The sequence below is a fragment of the Anser anser genome (genome assembly GCF_964211835.1).
Source record: "Anser anser genome assembly, chromosome: 15".
Lineage (NCBI taxonomy): Eukaryota > Metazoa > Chordata > Aves > Anseriformes > Anatidae > Anser > Anser anser.
In genome coordinates, this window is record NC_139736.1 from 4700962 (window position 1) to 4725813 (window position 24852).

A 24852-nucleotide genomic window follows, 5' to 3' on the forward strand; every position below is an offset into this window, starting at 1 on the left:
CTCCTCTCAGCCTGCGAGGTTGGCAGCGAGGTGGCTGAGCTCAGTTGTGCTTTATTTAGTGAGTGTAAGGAATGTTTGAGTCAAGATTGGCAGCCAGCTTCTGCTCTTTTTTTTTTTCTTCCTTTTTGACAAGCTGTCTGCTCGTGATAGAGTCAAGTAGGCAAGCACAGTAAACTACCACATCGTATCCAAGGTCACTTTTTTTGTGTTAACGCTGGCGTTTTGAGTGTCTGACAGAGGTATGGTGTTCAAGACAGCACCTTCTTCACGTGCCTTTGTCCCTTTATAGCACAAAAAAGGTGAAGTTTTTGTTTGGATGCCACCCCACTGTTAAATGAACAGCACGTACAAGCAGAACCAGCCCTGTGCAAACAAAGCGTGCTCCTCTTCTCTCCAGGACTCCCAGCCCATGCAACCTGCTGCTGCTCAGCCTTCCCTCTACACCCTCCCTTTGTATCTCACAAGCTCACCTCATCTGCCAGATTCTCACCAACACCAGCATCTTCTTCTTCTGGTATCTCACAGATTACAGAAGTCAAGATATCTATTTGCTGTCCTTGATTTCATCTTCCATGTGCGTAAAAACTGGTTGCCTCCCATGGTTAAGAAGTTGCTGTACTTAAATGATTCTCCTGCTCTGATACCTTCTCCTATAACTAAAAGGAAGGAGCTGTAGTCGAGTTATCTCTTCTTCGTAGTCTCTTGCGTGTAACAAGCACTTCAAAAATGTCTCACACCTCACACTTCAATGTGTGTGTAGATTACCTGAATAATTATCTACAGGATCAGGACCCAGTGCTCATGATTTTCCCTGCAAGATGTCCTGTTGTCAGAGCGATACAAGGAGAGCCCAGATTGTTTTCGGCTGTGTTGAGAACAGGCCTCGAGGAAGTGCCACGGTACTTGTAACGCCCAATGCACCATTCGGTAATGGTAGCCAGCTTACTGCAGCGTGAGGAGCCTGCTTTTCTATTCAACTTGTAAATTTGGGTGGTAAGTCCTGTTTTATCTTAACATGAAATAAAAAGTATATTTCATTGTGGTTTTCTTTTGTTTTAAAGTGTTATTAAGAAAGGAGGATAGGGCTGTTGATTCGCTAGCTTAAATTTTAGTTTAAGATGTTCCATTCAGTTTGATATGTAAGGAAGTACTTACTGCTTACTTGTAAGTTATAAGGGAGACAATTTGAGGTTATTAATGTCTAAAGTCTGCTGAAAGGCTCATTGTCAAGCAGTTAAGTTTTAAACCCAAGATACTACAGAAGAGAAATACTAATTTCTGTTACCATGCTTAATTTAAGTGAAAGCTTGTTTCCAGTTGGAATTAATACGTTTTCTTAGTAGCAATTTAAATCTGTTCGGTGTATAAACAGAACAATAAGTTAACCAGTATTCACACTCAGGCCTTGTTTTTCAATCATTATTTAAATATGGTAGTGTGTTTTTTTCCATAGTCTCCAACTCCATATTTAGGGTGAAATGCTTTCAGTTGGTTATTACCTTATCTTTAAAAATAATACAAAATCCCTTTGATATGTCACAGACACTTGTGATTGTTTTTCTGATTGCCTTGGTTGCAATAGTGGTACTTAATAGTGGCCAAACCAGAAAAACGTCCATGAAGCCTTTATCTAAATCGGTAAAAGGATTCCACCATTTTAGTATCTCTGTTTTGGGCCTGCTTCTTCACTTTCCTGCATACATATAACGAGTGAGGAACTAACCTGTTAAACATGCAGCAGAAAGATTGGTAGGAGAACAGCTCTGCCACCTGAAAAAGCGGAAACAGCAATCTGATGTTTGTAAAAAGAAGGGAAAAAAAAAAAAAAAAAAGAGAGGATGTTTTTTTCAGGAATTGTAAAAGAAATGAAGAAGTGATGTAGATAACTGCATTTAAAGGTGGAGAAAATGAGGCAAAAAGATTTTTCCAAGGACTGCTGTGTTCTGCAATAACCTATAAATGTTGTAAGTCCTCTAAAGGCTGCAGATTTGCATAATTAGTACAGAATGGTGAGAAGTTTTATTTACAGATGTGGTGAGCCTATGAGACAAAAGAGAAAGGAATAGAAGGTTCTACTACACAAGTCAGGCTGCTAGTGAAAGGCAACTTTCTAGCCTAGAAAATAAGCCATGGAACTACTTCCAGAGGAAAATCTCACCAATGTTGTACAAACTTGATTCTTATTTTCATTCCACAAGTGTATATATTTTCTAGGGTATAGCCTATTGACTTTTTTCTAGCATTTGGAGTTTAGCCAAGCTCCTTTAGAGTGAGTGTTCTCATATACAAACATTTATGCGCTTTTTGATAAATGCAGCAGGTTGTTTTGATCTAGTGCATCTCCTGTTGCAGTCTTTGGTTCTTGCAGTCATTGATGGATAATATCGAATTAGGGAAGTGTGGATTATACCATACAGAAAATTTTCAACCTGGAAATTCCTGTGTTTGTTGTTGTTGTTGTTTTGTCTGTTTAGTCCTCTAAACTGAGACATTATCTTGCCTTTATTCTTCTTTAAAATAAATAAATCATTGATTGATTTTGTGCTAGTGTATGGTATTTTCCGTGGGCACACTTCTTTGGAGGATGACTTACTGTCCCTGAAAAAATTAACTGATTAAAGAAAAAAAAATAGCAAAAAATATGAAAATTAAATGGAGGAAGATATGAACACACTGACAGGTTAATATAGTCTCACAATCTAGATATTAATTTTCTATTAAGATCTTCATCAGAAGTGTTGTAGAACAATTAATATTTCTAGTCTGTAGGTAGAAGGACTCCTACTGAAGGTGTAGATCCTGTGGGTACCCTGAAAACATTGCTTTGTGATTTCTTCCTTTGCTTCCATTTTCCTTCGCTCTAAAACTGAAAGTGCAAAACTTAGGGCAAGCAATTGCATTAGCTACCACATGGTTGTCCCAGAAGATTTTTATATTGCTTTTCCTCTTCTCCCAAGGGAGACAGAACTTTAGAAAACAATGAGTATGTGAGTAGAAGGTAAGTTGCTCTCAAATAGGATTGTTTTTCAGCATATTAAATCAACCTGAATGCAGTAAACTGTTGGAGGGGGCTAAAATCTTCGTTAACAAGAGTATACTCCCAAGGGTCACTAGCCAGCTGCTCTGCTTTTATGGTGTAAATATGCTTCTGCAATAATAAAGATTGGAAGAGAAGAAATATCACATTACATAGCTGGAAGTCTCAGGGGAGACATTAAACAATGACTTCACCACACTTCTGGAAGTATCTTCTGGCAATGAACACAGTTACAAGAACAGGAATAACTCCCATTAAATTTTACTGGGCTTAAATAACTTAATATGGTGTCAGTTACAAAGCCCCAAAACAAACAGAATGACAGATTTTTGTTTTCTCTATGTAATGTGAATTTACATAAAGGAAATTAGAAATAGATTTATAAACCTTTTAGGTCTCATTTTAAATTCAGAAATGCTAGCAAGTTCAGAGTTAAATTTGTTCACTTGCCACTTAATTTGATTGCGCTTAAGAGTCTGAGAACAGGAAAGGTACAGTCCTAAGGCACGGCGGTAAAAGTCGAGGGCAGAGTGAATAGATTGAAATGTGTGTTTTGCAGCTTTCATGAGTCTAAGAGCTATCCTGATAGAGCTGTTGAACAGATGTGTTTATATTAAAAAACCATTAAGCAGATATGGACAATGTCTGTACAGTCAGGAGAAGGGAGTCATGTAGTTTCTGAATCATCCCATCTTCTGTATTATCCCAATGTAACAATAGGCTTTCCTATTTAGCTATCAGAAGGAATTCACGATGACCTAGCCACGTTGCCCTGCTGTGTTTTATGGAGTAGAGAGTTAGCGAAGTAACACAAAGGATCAAGACAACAGGTTCTGCGTTTTTGAAATGTAGACGTTTGAAAACATTCTTAGTGCCACCCAGAGGAAGACTACAGGGGCTGTAATGATTCTACTCCAAACTAGTTTGGCTAGAATGTAGAGAGAGATCTTACTTTAAGAAGTCTGTGTCTTCAAACACCAGTCGGTCTGGCTATCCAGCCATGGGTTGCGGGGACTACTCTTTCATGATTCAGATGGTGCCCCAGGTGTAAGTGACCTGAGCACTTTGAGGAATGTCTGAAATTGTCCATAAATGCTAGGGAGGACTTTAGACAAAGACTAAATCTTCTGGTTGTACCCAACCTTTATACTTTTGAGTGCCATCCTGCAACTTTCATAACCTAGTAGTTGATCGGGGGGAAAAAAAATGAAAAAAAGAAAGCAGAACCTGAAACCGTAAGTACAAAAAAAAAATCTACTACATTGCAATTGAACATGCAGCAATAATACTACAGAAATGCATTAATGCATCAACTTATACTTGCTCACACTAGGTAGAAGATTTTCAGAGAATACCAACATGCTTAGGAAGCGTGGTGTTGGCTGCTTTTTTTCCCCTCCAAAACTGAACAAAAACCCAACCACAATATTAAAAGGTACTGCTTCTACAATAGATGTATTTCAGGTGGAACATAAGATATCAAGCACCATGAAATGATACCAGATTTCTGTTTTGTTTTTCCATTTTAAAACTGGTAACTTTGGTATATAAAAAAACAAACCACAAAGCAAACAACTGAAGTCATTGTATACCATCTAAGAGCAACTGTCATTTCTGTTGGCTACACTTCTCTTAATTTCTGGATCATCTTGTACTAAGATGCTATAATATGACCATGGTATCACACAGAGAGGATGCTAGTTCAATGTTTAGTGAATTGATGACTGTCTCCTATATGCTTACTCACAAAGATAATGCAAAGACTTAAATAACATTCTTGTAGTATTGTAGAAGATCGTGTTTTTATGAGTGTGTTGTTTTCCGATGTGGTATGAACACCTTGTCTTAAGTAAGCAAAGGCATCTGTTGAACATTTTGTGAGGGGATTACATTATTACTGTGAAGAACAATGTTACTGTGAAGAACAGTGTTAAATGCATACATGGATATATTCAAAAAATAACATGCTCTTGATGTACTGTAATTAATTGAGAAATGCCACATAATAGATGTGATGAGTTCATGATTATGATCATGCATTTTTCTGAATTGATCGACATGATTTTAATGGAATAACCTTAAAATAAAAACCCCATTTATTGCAAGGTGATAAACAGATAACTAGAAGGAGGATGAAAATAATTACCATGAGGATCTGAGCAATCACACTTGGTAGAAAGGGATATAACTGAACATCTCAGCCATACTACTGCTTCCATTGTCTACAATTTCCTCATCACGTAAAACAGATCATGAAATGAAGAAGTGTAAAAACATATACAGAAGTTGTTTACAGCGATTTTAGTACTGACCACCTTAGTTATAGATTTATTTTTTTTTCTATATAATATGAAAAGGTATCGATTAGTAGTGTTTTAAATCAAGATTCAGATCTAGAGGAATCTGCCACTATGACAGAGAGTTTTCTGAAACATTGTGACTGTTGCTTGTCTTAACAACATTCTGTCTTTATTAATATTTTGAGCTTGCATACTTGCGTATTCAAGGATTTTCCAGCTTTATTGCTGACTGAAGTTGAGACACCAAGCTTAGGTACACTAACTCTGGTTTGTGTGTATGGGGGGGAAAGCTGGACCAGGTTGTGTCACTTCAGGGAGATGAGTTGCAAATAAGAGGATTAACATGAGTGAAACAATGTAGCAGCTGTTTTTTACAAGTACTGGTATTTAGTATAAAACTAAAGTTAACAAAAAAAACCTTTTCCCCTCTTACTTGGTGCACAGCATCTCCACCAGCAGGTTCTTCTCTTTGGTAGGTAAAATAGTTTTTGTCACCAGTGTTCTCCTTGGCTGCATCCATGTGTATGTCAACTCACCCCCTCTCCTGAGTGACTTTATAATTCAGTTGGCACCTAATCAGTGCTTCAGTGCTTTTCAAGGCTGGTTCTACTGAGTGCTGTGATTCTTCCTTTTTATTTTTATTTTTTTTAAGGTGATCAAAAGCAAGTATATCTCTGAATCTGTTCGAGGTAGGACAAGTGTCCAAATTAATACTAAAGAGCTCTCTTTTCCACAGATCTCCTATTATGATTCTACAAAAATAATTAATTCTGTAGAAATTGAGACTGTGGACATGAACAGTATATTTTACTGTTTTCATAGCTTTGGCTCAAGGTTATTATCACTGTTCTGTGCTCAGAAGGGAAGAATATATCTTACTCACAAATTTTATCTTCATTTCCATAGCAATTACATGTTATTTTAAAGGGGTAATCTGAAAGATCTTCTGTGTGATCCAATTGGATGACACTCTTGCACCATTTTTACGAAAATTGTGAAAACATATTTAAATGTGTAACAAGGCTCATCTGGTCTTTTTACTTGATTCAGAATCAAATCTCACTTTTCGGTAGTAAACACAGTATGGAATGTATGTTCCTTGAAAAGAACACCCACAACAAAGGAACTCACACCAGTGGTAAATTTAAACAGGAACAGAATCTTATGATAGACTTGACTTCAAGCAATAGCTGAAATAACGGAGAAATGTTGGAGTAAAAATTAATAAGGAAATCTATGTACTACAGAAAGTAGTAAAGATTTGTGGTTATTTATCATAGAAACCACTGATTTTTCTCAACTGTTCTGTGAAGCGTCTATGCAGTAATTTGGAATGCTTATACTTAAAACAGATGCTAGCATTATTCTTCGGAGAATGTTCAGAGCAGAGGGAGCGTGAGACAGATGGACACACAAGAATCAGTAGTTCAGAGAGCTATCTCAGATGCATGTATTTCACATAGGTCAAGTTTGATGAAACCTAAGTTTCTTGAATCAACACCTCTGATGTAAATAATTCACAGTAATGGGAAAAAAAACACTAAGCCTGTATGGGATGAATGTAAACATACTTGAAAATAGTTGTTTGAGTTATGATATAATCTAAGCCTTGCAGTTGTTTTATACATAGATATAATTATACTAATGTGGGGGGGGTTGAAACAGCAAGAGATTTTCTTCTAGTAATGAATTTAGTAAGATATGGAAAAAAAATCATGAAATTTAAACTGAATGGCAGTTGTAGTACAACAATGCTATAGTATGGGTTTTGGTGTTGTTTTTTTATGAATATATTGTAAAAATCTCTGTAAATCTTCACATTAATATTTAAATCTGATCTCATTCCTGACTTTGTATGCATATCATCGTTTTTTAAGTATTCCAAGATGACTATAATGACCTTCCTTTGGGAGTTGCTCCACAGTGCTCTCATAGTTACAAGAGGAAAATGTAAGTACAAACTACAAGGTGAGATATCATGCTATATAAAGCACTCAGTAATCAGGGCAGTGCTTCTGTTGCCTCAGCTAACAGTGGAATAAAGTAAGGCCCACCCGGTTTGGATTGCAACAAAAAAACAGAACTTCATTTTGATCTAACTCATTAGTTGAGCTGTTGCAAATACACAGATTTTGATGTTAATTCTGGTTTACACTGTTAAGGTGAAAAACATAGCAAAATTAATGTCATTTTCTTTCCAAGAAACATAGCGGAATCCAGGTCAGACACTATATAAGATCAGAATAAGGGCTACTACTGTGTTTTCCTAAGACTATATTGTTGTTTTTCATGGCAGACTTATAAAGAACCTTTTAAACATCCCTCACAAGGACAAAAGTTAAGCAGGTAAAGGTGAAACTTCAATACAAAGTAGTAATTTGTTTTTGTTCAGTTGCAACTGAACTGAATTATGAAGTTTATAACCTCTGAAACCTATAAAAGCATAATATTAACTAGGGCTAACCAAACTGAAGATGGTGTATACGTTACCAATTAAGAACACAACTCTAATATTTTCCTTCTGTGTTTGGAAACAATTAGTGATATATCTCTTCATTAGTCAAAATAATACTAAAATTTACATGGGAGAAAATAAAAAAAACTTCAAGTCTCAGATATTTTACAAATACAGATTAATAAAAAGTAAATGGGCATTGGATGTTGGCAAATCTCACAACCATATGTTCAGAGAGTTCTTTCATTTGGTCATAATTAATTTTTTTTTTTTTCAAGATAAGTAGCTTTAATCATTTAGATACCTGGGTGAAGTCTGAATCCTGCTATGGATGTTTGAACTCTCAGGGATTTGCAATAGAACAAGAGAAGCTTTCATACATGCAGCCTTATTACTTTGATTATATACACCTGTTCTAAATAATATCGAGCCTAATTCTGCCTATAGTCCTAATGATATAATTCCAAAATAAAGCCTTAATACTGCAAGGACTTGGCACATAAACTCCAGGCATGGGACAAATCCTACGTATTACAGTAGTAATATTCATCTGCCAGAAGCTGAACATGTCTTTATCTTTGCAGGTTTTAATGTAAGCAGACACCTCTAGTTTAAATGAATGTCACCTAGAGCAGAGCTTGCTGCCGTAGCTAAAGACATTATGCCTTGCTTACTATTTCTTGTTGATCTAACAAGTTGCACATACTTATAGTCACCTAGTGTTCTTTACTTCAGCAAAAAAAAATCATTAAAAGGGATCCTAAAAATTACTGAAATATAGGTAAATTATACAAATTCTAGGGAAAAAAACAGTACATCTTCAAGTGCTGCTTAAAACACTGCAGATGCCGAATTTTTATGGTTACAAGCCATTTTAAATTATTCCATTTTTAGTTACTTTTATATATATTTTCAAGTAACATACATAAATATGTCCCTAGCAGAACATTGCAAAAAGTTAAAAAGACCCCTTGTTTTAATCGTGCTCCCATGCTGACTGGTTATGCTTTGCATTGGCTTCATGATAAACATTTAGGTGGAGAGTAATTCTAAAAAAGAAAAATGGAAAAGAAGCTTTCCTTCTGGCACTTTGCAATATATTGTATTATGACACAGCTAAGTATAGCTAATTTATTTGGAGCAAAGGGGTTATTAAGATGAAGATTAATGCACAAATAACTCTTATTCTTGGAAGCTTACTGTGAAGCATAAACTCACAAAATCTGTTGCATAGGAGGGTTTACAACTGTGCCCACAGTAGCTGTGATCTTTATGTCAGTGTAATAATCCTCAAGGTACTCTTCCAGAAGCTGTAGTTGAAAAAGAGGGGAGGATCTGGAGTTTATTTTATGGTCAGAAACATATTTTAGCATGTATAGTGGAAGAAGAATAATTGTATCTAGGGTTCAAGATGGTTTATGATTTCAAGAGGAGTTAGTACCACGATTCCATGCTGATAGAGACAGCATAGAGAAACCATAAATCAACACATGGCAATTGTTTTTTCTTCTGATAGTGCTTTTGGTTTGCTTTTCTTTGGAGAACTGTGTATTAGGTAGAGACAATATTGTGATTTTTAGTGGATCCAGTATCTTGTTCTGAATACCCCCACCCCACCCCCACCCGTAACTTTCTGCATGGATCTTACATGGATCTTACGTCTACTGTAATAATTTAACAATCATACAGCAATTTTTCTCTAGTAAGGTTGGGAGTTATAAAATGGTGTTAGCAGTTCTGAGGCCACACAGTTTGATACAGTGTGATGGAGCATCTCAGGCAGCATGTTCTGTAAGACTGTAAATGCCTAATATGTTTAGGGAAATTGTACCACAGGGAACATATTAGGAAGAATTCATCAGTGGATCAAAATTGTCTTGGAGCCTTACTTATTGGGGACCAGTGCAGTTTTAAATTATTGCTGTCTTAAGAAAAGCCTCAAGACAAATTGTATTTCTTAGATTAGCTTTACAAGAATGGGTCAATAATTTCTATTGGAGAGTTTTGAAGGGTTTTTTTTAACACTAGCATGAGCAATTTCAATAATTTGAACTCTGTAATTAAGTTTTGAGTCTTTTCCCAAATGATTTTCAAATTGCTTAATAAGCTGTTTATAGTCTGTCATTCTTTACAGATGAAATTGGACATATTTGTGAAGTGTCTTAGCGGCGTGCCTCTAATGACAAAGAACTTTAATTATAAAATGTTTCTGCAAGTTTTGCATTAATTAGACATAAAATTAACAAAGTGTAAAGCGTGTACACATGTTCACACACATACAGAACATGAGCAAAGTTTCATCCATCGATGTTTAAACATTTGGAATCACACTGCTTTAAGAGTAATAGCAATTAATAAGAATTCTGCTATTCCTAATAATTGGAGCAGAGGTTGGAATTGACATCTCTTGAGTCCAGTGCTCAAATTAGTGCCAAATTCTTTACTGAAGTAAAGTACTTCATCTTGCCATCCCATTTCTCTCTGACCCAGTTTATTCTGTCTTATAAACATGGTGCAGCTTCAACAGCAAAGAAGAATGCACCCCTTAAGAAGTTCTGGAACCCGAAAAGCTTTGAATTTCTGCAGGCTAACCCTTGTGTAGATTCTTCATCCATTAGCTTGTGGAGCTGCTGGTATCTATGTTCACTACCATTTTTGCCTGAATCAGGAGTGAGCTTTTGAAGTGAATCTACCAGCTGTCCATATTTAGCATGCTTTGGTTTGCAGTATGGGCTTAGCTCTTGTGAATTGGATTCATGTCAGATAAAACTAAATTGATAGATGTGCTCAAGTATCCAATACATTAGATGAGACAGGAGCAAGTCTGAAGTAAGTACTTGTGAAACGGGCATAGATGTTGAGTCTTCAGCATCATTTTTTTCATTTTGTAGGTCTGCTCCTGTATCACAGTATCACAGTATCAAATTGTATCACAGTAATAAACTTTTACAGAACCTCATTTTACTGAAGAAAAGCAAGGACATCTGTTCCTTTTTTTTACAAAAAAAAAAAAAAAAAGTGTTTTTCCTTTAAAGCCTAGGAAATCTTGTAGGCTATCAGTCCTAAAACAAGTTAAGTAACTACCTGGAATCTAGAAGTCTAAAATCTCAAAAAAAATTAAAATGTTAAAGGAAGGTGTGTGTTTTAAATCTCATAAGGCTAGTTTGGTTACCTTCTCAGCTTGCTGGCTGTTGAAAATTCTATGTTGAGTTGCTTGGTTCTTATGTACATTGTATAAATAGTTAATAAAGCACATAGCATAGTCATGGAATCTACAGGTTTCTGAAAATTAAAGCTTGAAATGACCTCTACAATGACTACGACACTTTAGTGAATATAGTCTTTAGTTTAAATTTTGTGCTTAATAAGGAACACATAATAGCTATCCATAAGGCAACAATTTGTTATTCTTCAGCTGGACTCTTCCTTCAATACCAATGTCCAAATTAAAAGCTTATTATGTACTGCCACTCAGCTGTATTAACTCTATTATATTCATGTGGTTTAAAATCATGATGGACTATAACGCACAACTTAAACAGAAAAACTTCATACTGTGGACCAAATAAATATGATTGAATTAATAATCCTCCAGTTTTGGTGTGACTGCTGTGTACAAAGAACAACTTACTATTGTGATCTAGTGATGACAATATTAGAGAATTGCTATAATTAAACTTAATATTGCCTTTATTTTATTATGACTGCCGTGATCTGATTTGTATAGGCATTCATTTGGAAGCTAGGTATTTCTGCAGAATAAGATTTATTTATATTTTTGGTGGCTTATGTTCCACACAGTAATTAAGAACAAGCTTAAAATTAAGTATACATTTAGCAGTTTTGTTGAAATGTTGCAACTTTTTTCATCTTTAATTCAAATTTATACCTCAAATCCAAAGGCTCTGGCTCTCATGATCTGATGTTGAGTAATGACTTACTTGTTAGACTATAATTTTGACCAAGACTATTCTAATCTCAGAACAAGAAAAAACAAATGCAGGTCAGTTAGCAAGCTGTGTTCAAACCTAGAATTAAAATGTTTTGACAGAATCAAACAGAAGAGGAAATAAGGTTTTATGTTAATCTTTGTTATCAAATATGATCCGTGGTTTGTAATCCATGGAAAGGACTAATATGGCTTCTATATCAAGTACATATTGCATTTTATAGTTGAGTAAAAGTGATCAACCAAAATCAATTTAGAGGAAAACCAGCGTTTTTTATTGATACCTGCGATTGTTAGATCTCTGGTTTAGTAGTTCCCATAACAACATCCAAATGACTGAAAAGTCTGTACAATTGCTGTCCACTGAACCAACAGGATGGAGCAAACTATTGTTCTGACTTCCTTGTTATCTGAGAAAGGCAAATGCTTTGAGAAGTTGACTTTACACTTACACTCTCTGTAACTTTATACCTATAAAAATTATAAAACCAAAATACGTAGTGTAGGGGAGTCCTTACCTACCCTTTACAATTCAGGTCTGTCCTCCTTTGAGTGCGCAGAGAAATGCTCTACAGCTATATATTTGTTGATTCAAAATTATGAAATAAAAACACTCTTGTTGTAAATATAATTTTATTTCCCAGTAATAACATTATTTCCCTGCCTAATCATATCAGATTAGGCAGAATGAGAGCAGGAAACCAGCACATTAAGAGGTTGGGGGACTTTTCCTTTGAAATCATTTTAATCCTTTCTGAGACGAATTAAGAGCATGTAAGTGCTGTACGGTGAGGAAATAATATTTTTGTCCTCCAACTTATGCTTTGCTAAGTTAGATATTCATTTTCCCAAAACTTTTTATTTCTCCAAATAATAAAACAGAGAGGTGCATGAAGCAAACCTGAAGCTATATTCTGAAGTCTGTTTGAACAGAGTGGTTTAGTCCAACAAATTGACAGGACTCATCCTCCCTCTAGTCTGCTGACAGTACAACTAGTTCATTTTGCCTTGAATTTGTTAAGATATAGACAGGAAAGGGATTTACAGGTTGGGGAATGTTGTTTTGTTTATCCTGCTGGTGATGAAAATAACCCTCTAAATATCTGATGGCAACCTGCTATTTTAGAGATTAAAAAGTGCCTGAGCTGCCTGTAAAATAGTTAATAGCCTACTTTGCAAGTAGCCATAATCTTTAATTTATTTATTAAAGATATTTTCATAGAATATCTATGTTTAACCTGACAGCGTGATTGCACTTGGGTCTTGCCCCAGGGCAGCTATTTGGATGCATCATGGACACAGAATATCAACACAAAGTAGTTTTGCTAGAATAAAAAGTCTGTTTATCATGCTGTCCATATTTACTGTCTCAAGTGTACAATTCAACAGTTTTGTAAAATTGAATAGTATATGCTCCAATTCTCTCTTGGAATGTTGTGATGTTAGAAAACTATTGTATTTCTGTGCAGAAGGAGATGAATCTTTATTCTGTAGAAAAGCCTTGCCTAGAGCATGAAGATTTTTCCCTACCCTTATGTTTAATATGTTTCTATATACAAATTACTTTTAGGCCAAACTTCTTCACAACTAGCTTATAGTTATCTCTTCCAAGCTGTTGGTATGTTAATAAATCAATTTTTGTTACACCCCTCCCCCCAAAATACTAAGCCAAGAAGGAGGTAAGTTTGAGAACGGTGTGTGTTTTAAGGATGCTAATACCCAACAAATGCACACACACACACACATATATATATATATACATATATATATACATATATATATATATGTCAGTAAGGGAAATGTAATAGTTACTCCGAAAACAAGAATTACAAACCTAGAAAATTATGTTAGCATGTTTGGATTTAATTTGATATGTGAGGCATGGAAGCAGACTGAATTCAGAATGAATAGTCTGTCAACAATGCCATACAGTAAAACTTAGGAATTCCAAAACAGAGGAAAAAAAATTCTAATGTTTTGCAGCCTACTTCATAGTGGTGTGCAGCAAAGAAACAGCGTTTTCAGTTTTCACCCTGGAAAAAAATAATAAAAAAAAATCGCCTATATATACAGATATATATAAAATCAGGAATCTCTGCAATAAGTACATAATCAAAATAAATTTTTAGCACTAGTTTAGATAACACTGAGTTTTGAGCATATTTTTTTTGTCTTTTTTCAAATATACTTCTTTCCACTTCAGGGCATGTCTACACAAGGAAACTGAGTGAGGAGCAGAGTTCCCCACTATAGCATAGGTTAGGGGGAAGCTCTGGGACCAGAGGGACCAGAGGACCTGAACTTGTCTCTCCTAGTGCTACATTGCTCCATGGGACTGCTTTAGCTTGGACTGGCAACATCTTAGGAATTTACATATGGTTCTCAGCTGTATCCTGCAGCATTCTGTCACTAATACAGCAACATAACTGAGGCTGGTTTGACATCGTAGCAATACATCTCCAGATCTTACCATGTTTCGATTTGTTTTGGGTTTGACCTGTATTGCTATTAATGTTGAGATTTATAATATTGGACATTATATTTTAAATTCCTCTCTGAATTTTGGAGCTTCACCTACAATTTAGCAATAGGCTTGTACAATCTAAGTTCTATTTTAAAGTGAAATTCAATTTTTTAATCTGCTTTAGTCAGCTTTACCTCACAAATTAACAAATGGGCTTACCTGCAAATTTTAGAGTTCCTAGTTTTTAGATGTAGCAAGCAGTTGGAATCCTTACAGGTGCAAAATACAACCCCATCTTAACTGTGAGCTGTTACCTGATATTGTCTATAATAAGTAGTTATCCGTTTGCTCAATGCTTTACACAATACAGCTATGTACCTGCTGTTTTTTCCCCCACAGGCTTCTTTCTCCATTCAGAGTAGAGGAATGTTCGTACTTGCTTGAGTATGTCTGCATAGTATGGCAAATTGGTATGCAGAAAAGACCACGGGAGCTCTTGAATAAGAGTTTATGCCTGAACTTAAAAGCAGACAGTTTGTAGCAGCCAAGAGCTGCAACTGCATTGGGAAGTCTGCTTAGGTTTGAATATAGTATGCTCAAGGTGGATTGAATCTTGCTGGCATTGGCAGGTAAAATCAGTCTCCAGTTAGCCATCCAAATTCATTTAGGAAAGATTTGCAGCAACTACATTTGGGTAAATTTTCAGAAGAATAGCAAAAGCCAAATCCCAGAGGTGAATAACATGTGCTCACCAGTATCTGAGTTCCATGTTCTAGTGTGAGAGGCTCAATGTTGTTCAGTCCAGCAATAAGCTTACTCTCATATTTTTATATCTAATTATATTATGTATTAATTGTTCAGAACCCCCTTGTTTTTCTTACTAGATTGTTTATTTTAACTGAAATATAATGAACTCTCAATCTAGAGAGGGCAATAGAAAGAAAATGCAGATGTCTTAAAGTTTTCTAACTGCAACCTATTTGATAAGTTCATTGAAAAATGTAGGTGAAGGAACAGTGACAGTGCACCTGTCTCTTTTAGATGACATTGGAATAATTAATTTTATGAAAATGACTTCTATTGGAGGTTAATTTATTTTGGCTGACAGTCACATACATTAGTAGACATGTCTAATGCTGCAGTCTGAACTTTATTTAGAAGAGTTTATTTATATCTTTGGGTGATTTCTTTGCAAAGATATGAAAGACATTTAGGATCATCAAGCATGAACATTTTTCATAGTTAAAAATAAAATAAATGAACAGACCAAAAAATAAAAATAAAAAAAGACTACTTGAATGTTTTTACTTTATGATGCAAAATTATTTAACTTCCTTCACCAGTGAAGTTGAAGCAGTTCCTTCAGATGACACAACTGAGTTCTTTGTACAGTAAGCAAGCATGGCATATCTTCTCTCTTCTCACTTCTAGTGGTGGGGGGGTATACTGACAAGGAGACATGTTGTGAAAGCTCAGTATACAAAGTAGTGTTTGCATGCACTTCAGGTGATTCTGCTTACCTGTTCTGGCCATAATTTGGTGTTTACAGCCATCTCATTTGTAAATAATTTAATGACACCAAAATGATCAAGCACAATAATATGTATTTTTAATACATCTATTTTAAATGGCTCGGATATGATAGAATGTAATGACTTCATACTTTAGAAAAAGGACCAAATCTGAGAACATTGAGTGCATTTATATACTATTCGAGTGTGAAAAATCCATATCAAGAAGATAATCTACATGCTCATCTCAAGTTCTAGGCTCATGAGGCAAGTACAGTAGGTTTTGTAAGTGTATGTTACAATAATGATTTCCCAAGAGACAGCTACTCCTCATGCTTTTTGTGCATCTGTGTGTAGGTGTATGGAGGCTAATGTAATTCTGAAGGCTTAATTTTAACCCGGTTTATACTTGTGTTTTCACCGGCCCCAGCTAATAAAGGAAATAAAACTGGTGGATTATGTTTTTTTGTAATTAAGGTAATATTTGTCTTCCTAAGTTTGTGAAATGCAGGTAGTTGGTATGTATGGTAAGAGAACATGCTTACAAATTCCCTTTTTATAAACAGGGATATGTTGCCTGTATCAGGAAATTAATTCTTCAGAATAATTATTGCCTTTTTAGTCATTCATGCCCGTGTTAAATATATTTTGTATGTATAAATATATATTTGTGTATATATGCACACAGAGGGATTTCGTAGAACTCAGTGGGATCATTGTAGTAACATTTTACAGTTCTTTTTGCAACTGTGTGACAGGCAGTGAGAGTGAGATCTAAGCTATTTAGAATCAGACTTATCTTAATTTAGGTACAAATTTATTCTACTTGAGTGGAATTCCTGAGATACTTAAATGCAGAATGCATATCCTGACTGCCTTAAGATTTAGGACCCAATGTTGAGATCCTGGAACAGATACCTCCACAAAAAATTAAGCAGGGATACATATTCCCAATTACAATTCAGTAGGTTAAATGATGGGTCAGCTGTTCAGTCCTCTCAAAGGCAGCCAAGATGAATGGAACTGAGTGTAAAGTTTGACTAATGCTTTTCCTTTCAGAGTGGTTCCCGTTGCTCCTGCCAGAATGCTAGCCATGTGGAGTTAACCAGATTTTATATGGTTATGCTTCAGTTTCTCAACTGCAGTTTCTCTGTAAGAGTCATAGTATTCGTTCATCATGCATTCTCCTAAAAATCAGTAAAAATCAGTTCAAATTCAAGGAGCCTTTCTTTAAAGCACTGGTGATCACAGTTCTCAGTATATTTGCACTTTCTATAGATTTTGTAGATTCTATCCTAAGTGTCCAAGGTCACTGAGAAAGAGAGGGAGAGAGGCAGACTGATAATTCTGCTGCTGTTGAAGCGCTATGTTGGAATTGACTTGGAAAAAAATTCCATGAAAAGCAATAAGGTGTCAAATCTAACTCCTAAATGAACCAGAGTGAAACTATTGAAATGTGCCAAGTGTCAACTTTTATCTCCTCTAACTGTTAAAAGACTAAGTAGTGTTGTTGACATAACAAGGACTTATAAATCCTCACTCTAGAGGTTGCTCATTAGAAGAATGATTATTATGGTAGCAGTATGGCAAACCTAAAAACCACAAAGCTTAAAGTAACTGTAGGAAGTAAATCACTCATTCTGAAAGACTCTTGAAGTCCCTGTCCTCTATAATAGTCTATAGCATCAGTTGGCAATATCATGATGGATTTATTTTCAAGGAGGTTGTAGTAATATGCACAATGCAGCATATTATGTTTTGACTTTTTGAAGACTTCTTATGGGGAAAAAAAAAAAAGGAAAAACAAAACAATCCACAGTAGTGGGAATCAGTTCTTTTCCTAATTTTGCCCCTTGGTATTTATCTCTGCTTTTCATTGTTTTTCTTCTTTTCCTTGTTGACCTAATTATTTTCCATTGGTCTTCTTTAAGCTTTCCCTGAATTTCATGTGTATGGTTTTCCAACTGCAATTTTGTCAGATAGGAAAATAAAACACATCACATAAAAACACAGTTTTGTGGGAAAGGTACTGGCTTACATTACAAGGCTTGCTAGAATTCAGGCACCTTTTTCTCCCAGTACAAAGTACAAGATTTTGCAAGAGCAATAAGAGAAAGGTGACCTTTAATCTAAGATGTAGTTTGTCTAGTTTCTCTTATGTCCAAGGCTTTAAGTATAAGGTAAGTCTACTCGCCTTTCCCTCCTCCCATGCCTCTTCCTGGTGAACTGCATCAGCAGTTCTGACCAAAAAGAATATATTTCCTTTGGGTTAATGCATGTATGGATACTGCCTTACAGCCTTTGTACATTCGGAATAATACATGTTTTATGTCTGAATACCATTCTGTGCTTCAAAAGGAGGTGTAATACTGTAATACTGACGACATAAAAGGTGGAGCAATTTATAAATGGCAGCAGAACTCTATGATTAAATTACAGGGTAACTATTTAGCCCTGAAACTATGTATTGTTATTGGCCATGTACATTAAGAGATTTTCAGTAGTTAGTCTCCAGGGGCTATAATTTATAGTTTACTTTGCAGGTGGAAAAAGTTTATAGTTTGAGAAACTGTGTGTGTGAAACCATGTTTGTGCCATTGTGTGTGAAGGGGTTGTGGAAGAAGCAGAAGACGACATCAAGGAAATCTTTAGTTTAATGGAAAAACCCATGGAGTATATGAACATAAGGTAGAATGATCCTTTTTTTTTTTTTTTTTCTTTTTTCTTTTGGGTTTGTACAGTGTGCTGTTATCTGTGTAATTCTGGAGTCGTCATAGCATTATGCACTTTTACAGAGAAGTCCTTCATCTGTAGTAAGGCAGTTTCATGCTTGAAAAGATGCTAAAAGGCTTCCTATAAATTTTTCACTCAGTATTATTCAAATATACATGTAGCTCAGAAAATATACAGTACACTAAAGAACATTTAATGACTGTCATATAAAAATTTTGCATGGTAACATGATTATTACATTTTAGGCCACTAATTATGTGGACGTGAATTGAAATATGTTGTACCCAATTGTCATATTTAATAATAAGAAAAAAATCAGGAATTCATTTAAATTATTAGCACTGTTAGTGCTATTGTACATCCATTCAAAACAAAAATAGTTACTGTTACTACTTGATTGTGGTTGATTTGGACTTTCACAGTGAATATTGCAAAACCTAGTCATTTTTTAAGCAGCTAAGAATTGACATGACAGATCAAACTGATTGTTTAAGGCTGTATCCTCTGTTGCATTTGGAAGTATAAAACTTACTGGTGATGGGTTCAAAACAATCCACAATGTGTTTGTGTTAACAGCCAGGAAGCTGGCTTGAGGACTGAAGTATGGGTGCTTGTATCCCTGATAATTCTATTCTATCAGATGTAATTACGCTTCAGTGTAAATGTCTGATCTTTTATTTGAATTCTGCTTGATTTTTGGCCTCTGATTTTTATAGCAATGAGTTCATGTAGCAAGTGATTCATTTTTAGCAGTAATTTTCAGGGATTGTCATGAAATGCCTCTAATGAAAAAGTGGTTTAAAACATTTTGCGGTGGAGGGTTTTTAAAAAATAAAAATAAAAAATTAAAGGATTTTGTGCATTTTACCATTTTACATGCTTGCTTCTTGGGATACAACATACATGCAAAGGTAGAGGATTTAAGTCCACTAGATAAGCTTTTAATTTATTTATGTGAGCAGTAGGCTTCATCATGGGGAGGAATCAACAAGTAGCTTGTGATAAGCAGCTTCCACTAAGTTGCAGTGGAGCATTCCGCAACTGTAATTCTGTGAAATGATTAAAACATGCTTATATGTATGCCTTGCAGCAGCCACAATTTAAAAGTAAAGCAGAAGATTCAGTGATGCACTGGAAGGGCAAGGGTTATAATGTCATTTCCAATAGTAAATTATTAATGAGGATCAATTAGCCAGCGTTTGTACTGTTCTTTGGAAATGCAAAGCTTCATGGAAATAGCAAGTCAGAGTATTAAGTGATGAATCTTAGTTTTCTGAGATCTATAAATAAATTTCTACCTTGGTACTCTTCTTTCCTTTGTACGATATGATTTTTCCATTATGTACTGCAATTTTTAGTCTGCTTTCAAGAACAGATAGCAGTGTTTGTTGTAACCTCCACAAGACAAACAACTGACAAGAAATAATACTACTTAAGTAGCTTCTTGCTATATGTAATACAAACTACCTCAATCTCTATTTTCTGTACGTTGCTGAGCTGCCTTTCTTCCTCAGGAACCTGGGTTTTAATGTCCTACATGTGAGTTGGCAGTGAATTGTCAGCCCAAGATAACTGTGCATTTGTTATAGGAATTGTGACATTGTGTTACATGCTATAAGACAGTGGCATGCTTTTAATACGGGGTGGTTAGACATTGGCACTATGCAGGGCCAATGCTAGCAATGCTAGGGAAAAAAGGCGTATGAATTTTAGATGAGATACTGTTGTGGATTAGACTAGAAAAAGACTCTATTTGTTCACTTCTCGTGTGTGTGATTGCTCATTTATTTGTTGTGTTGAGCGTGTTGGTTTGTTTTGTTTTGGTAGTGGTTGTTGTGAAGGTGTTCAGCATCTACAACAAAGCCATGTCTGAGCACATCATCCCCTAAGGTCCATGAGCGACAGTCATTTTCCTGAGGGCTTAAATGTTTTGGCCATTTAAAAAAAAAAAAAAAAAAAAGGATAACAAAACATTGCTAAAACACCTACATGCAGAAACTAAGTTGGGAATGTCTCAGGAGTATGGCCCTAGCCCACAGATTTGTTGACAGAAATGTTAGAAACTAAGCCAACTTCACTTACTTAGGAAGATCATGTTTTTAGCTCACTGTTGTCCCAGATCACCCATGCACTTATAAAACAGCAGCAGATGGTTCCTTGTGTTTGCACAGCTGCCAGTACCGGTGGTAATAACAATGATGCTTTTCACTTCTGTAATACCTTCCATGTGACAGTCTTATGGAGGTGCATAGGTTGCTGTGCGGTTTTGTTGTTTTTTTTTTGTGTGTGCTATCTTGGGGAACATCCCCTGGGGATGTAATTTACCAAAGGCTCCCAACAGGTTTTCTCCATTTCGTGTCCCCATCCCTAGTTTCCAAGGCAGGCCCTCGCTACAGCTCTGTTTGGTATTTATGGCTTCTTGTTGCGTCGATGCTTTTTGTTCGCACGCGATCTTCTGTTTGCTCGTTTGTATTTTGATTTAAAAATTTTAAGGTACATTAGATGCTACTGAAATGGTTAGAAGTTTCACAGTAGTGAAAAGGCTTATAATTAAAATTGATGTTTTACCTTTGTCACAATAATACTTGCAATATATAGGCTTGTTATATGATTTACCACTACAGAGCAGAAAATACATATTGTAGAGCTTTACAGGTCTTGTTTTTTAATGCTGTATGGGAGAACAGTTTCATCAAAAAAAAAAAAAAAAGCCTGTGTGAACTCTTGCATTCCCCACTATATAAATAGTATACGAATGCATATTTATATGTCTGCCTATAAATATCCTATAGATAACATATACAGCGTGTGCACATTAGTAGATACAGGTGTGTGTATATGACTGTATATTTAACTCATCCTGCGTATGCAAGTGAAATCAGATGACTTCTTTGCCCTATTTTCCATTCCATTAGAGAAAAGACAACTCTGTTCCTCCCCGTTATTAGTAAGCAGTGACCAGTTCAAGATGAGCCAGAAAGGTTAAAAGCAGAACATACTACGGCATACCTGAGGCCTGTTGCTGAATGATCACCTGCCTTCATCAGGAAAAGGAGGAGAATTCAGCATCAGGTAGAGATCAGTGCAGTGAAAGGAATAAAGGTGTGTTTGATGTGTTTCTACCCAGCTGCAGTGTGGAGTAGGAGGCTGCTCAGAGCACCTGGCCAGTAAGGGGTAAAGCCTTATCTGCATGGCCATGGAGCCTGGCCTTGTCCACCCCACAATGTGTCTCTGGTGAAGGGATTTGAGATTGGAAGGTACTTTTCGGTGCCCTACTGCTTGCTTTTTTCTTTAGCTCATATCATTTGATGTGGTAAAAAGAGATCCTATAAACTTTGCCTTGGTAGTAGGAAGAACATTAATATTAAAGTGGAGATGAACAGATATTCTAGTATTAATGAATACACATATATAAATAGACATAGGTCTGAGGATCCTGAGTCTGTAGTTCAGCTGAAAACGTTGGCATAAATTTGGCCTGGTTTTACACAGCATAACTTTGTGGAATTTGCTAGATACTCCTCGGATTGGTAATACTAGATTTTGTGATATATTTCCTTTCTTTGGTACTGAGTGGACTCTTTTCATATATTTACAAGTCTTGCAGGTTTTTCTCTTCTACCTCCTTTGCATGAAAACAAGTAGTTTTATGCACTCTGCGATTCCCCGGACTACTCATCAACCTGTGCATTGTTTCCAATACATTAAAAATAAATAAATAAATAAATGAAAACTTGAAAGTAATTTTTTCTGTCTGTATATAAAAGCAGTAGTACTATTTCTAGTGAGGGATATTGAATGTTCAGGGGAAATCCCAATGCCTAGCTTGAATAAATAAAGGCCTGTAAGTAGGCTTTCATGACAATCTATAAATGAAAACATATGGGGAGAATGGGTTTTATCATTCACTTTTTTTCTTGTTCCTTTTTATTTCCTGCTTCTCAGTTGACTGTATTTTCTACCCACTGAGCACTGCACTGAAGTTGTGTTTTGCAGAAGTCCAGTTCCAGTTTCACTCAGCAATGTAAGCTGAGCATCCTGAGACTCAGTAACAGAACCCTTTCACAATAGGTATATTTTGGTTTTTTTTCCACTAAAAAGCAGTTCTGCTGGTCTCAATGTATAGAATGCCTCCAAACAAGAACAACAACAAAACCCTCTGTGTATTTAATAGAGGTAAAATCAATGCAGGATTATATAAAAAAAAAAAAATGCTGTAGCTGTAGAACAGCTGTTCTGATAATTAAAAAGTTCTAGGCAGATAGATTGAGAATACACGACAAAAGCTAGAGCCTACCTTTTATCATGACTTTGCTGAAAGTTTGCCTAACTGTTATTTCGCTCATTTTCACTGGCCCTAGCCATGTACTTATATTTTATTTTTTTTCAGCATTTACTATTTTCTAAAAGTATTTCATACAATCAATAAAGAACAACATATGTACAGAAATTAATGCATTTAAGATGATATGGTTAACAAACTAAAAGTGGGCTTATTTTAATTAAAGGTACACATCATATACTACAGCTACCACGTTAATCAATAAGACAAAAGTGTGAGACAAAAACAAAAATAGAACAAAGAGTACGTTAAGGCAAAAGAACTCTGGTTGACAGAATTCCAATTGCCAGTATATAAAAGGGACTGTCATAAACATTCTTTTGAGAGGGTATGCTGTAAGTCATATTAAAGAAGGAAGAGTTTTACAGAGCTTTTAAATATTCCCAGAGTACTGGAAAGGATCCTGTAAATAGGTCTGTAATGCTTTTCATCCAAAGATCTGCAAGTGCTATGCAGATTGATGAATTAAGACTCAGAGTACTATTAATATTTACTTTCTCAGCTGAGAAGAATTCTCTGACGGTTTAGTGATTAAGATCCTACATCTATATTTAGACACACAAGACCATGATTTTCCAAATTGCTGAATACTCGGTATTTTTTGGGCAGAACTGATTTAAGAGTATAAATACTTATTTGTAGAAATATTGGACAAGGCTTTATAAAGTTGTATATTACAGAGCCATCAGCAGCAAACTGGCAGTTAAGGTTGCATTGAGATTTTTATGCAAAAGAGGACTTTGTTCTTCATGTTTCCCACTGAGGAGTTCCTTGGTCCATCAGAGCATAAGTGTGTTAAGCTTCATAGCACCCAGTAAAACCCTGCTTTCTCCCAGGGGCTGGTTAAAAGACAGCACAGTGGATTCAGTGAATTTCGTACAGGTGACTAGAGACATTTTGTTTTCAATCAATATATAATATACATACTTTCTGACTATTGTGATCTACCAGAAAATTCATCAGTAAAGCTACTAAGAAATAAGTAAAAGCTTACTTGGCAAATTAAATATTGAAATCCATGAAGTTGTTATGGAAATCTATACCACCTTTCTAATTTTGTGAAAAATAAAAAATAAAAATAAAAAATCAAGCTAGCTTTCAGTTGTGAAGTGGAGGTTGTAGGGCCAAACCTCAGGTAAGCAGTTCAGGAAAGCCTGAAAGACTAGGAAACACCTATCACATAATGAACGTAGAAAGCAGTTAAAATCAAACATGATGAGGTTTGAGTTGGTTTGTTTTGTATTGTTTTTTGCTTGGTTTGTTTGCTTGTTTTTCTTTAATCATTTTACAACTGCATTCTCTGTCATTTAGGCAGCTTGGCAGAAATTACAGCACTGGAGGGGAAATGGAAAGCAGTAATCTATAGGATTCTAGATGACAGTCTTGGGCAGAGGAAAGCACACAAATGCTAATTACATAGGGAACAGGCACAACTGCTGATCAGGATTTATTATAGCCTGTTTTGTGGACAAATGAATATTGGTTTGCCTGGAACTGTGCACGCATTGTGTGCTCTCAGGGTCATGGTACCTCTGGAATCACGCAGAGATGCGCTTTGCGTCACACGCAGTTGCGCTTCCAGAACTGTGTGGACCTCTGCCATACGTCCAGGGTTCTGGTGCCTTTGGCTCTTTTTTTTTTTTTGTCTCATGTTTTATATCTAGAACTATCATTTTTGGTGCTGCGATGGCTTGTTACACTTCCAGAATGTTTGAAATGCAATGATTGACAGATTTACAGCAAAAATTATGACACATGGAATAAAAGAGCAACAGTATCCAAAACAAATGTGTGTTCATAAGGAGAAAAAAAAAATCTTATTCCTTATCTGAGTTAGTGGTTAATGAAATCTTTTTTTTTCCCTCCTCAGTAAGTGATCTAATGAAACCTACAACCTGTAATAAAAACCATTTCCACGGGAAAAGGAGGTTATGAAGAGGGTTTTCTTTTAAACTGTATCTTTGGTTAATTGTAAGCACAGTGTGAAATTCTATATCTGAGTTGTCATGTTTTGCTGAGTAAATTACGTACCAGATATTATGAGTGGCTATTGAACGCATG

At 35.7% G+C, this 24852-nt stretch overlaps 1 long non-coding RNA gene across 1 annotated transcript; it reads left to right on the plus strand.

The window, feature by feature from the left end:
* Positions 1-52: 52 nt before the first annotated feature.
* LOC310881874 lies at positions 53-24852 on the plus strand. Its single transcript, XR_014572646.1, has 4 exons — positions 53-993; positions 7215-7287; positions 22395-22520; positions 24662-24852. It is a non-coding gene; the product is annotated as an uncharacterized lncRNA (long non-coding RNA).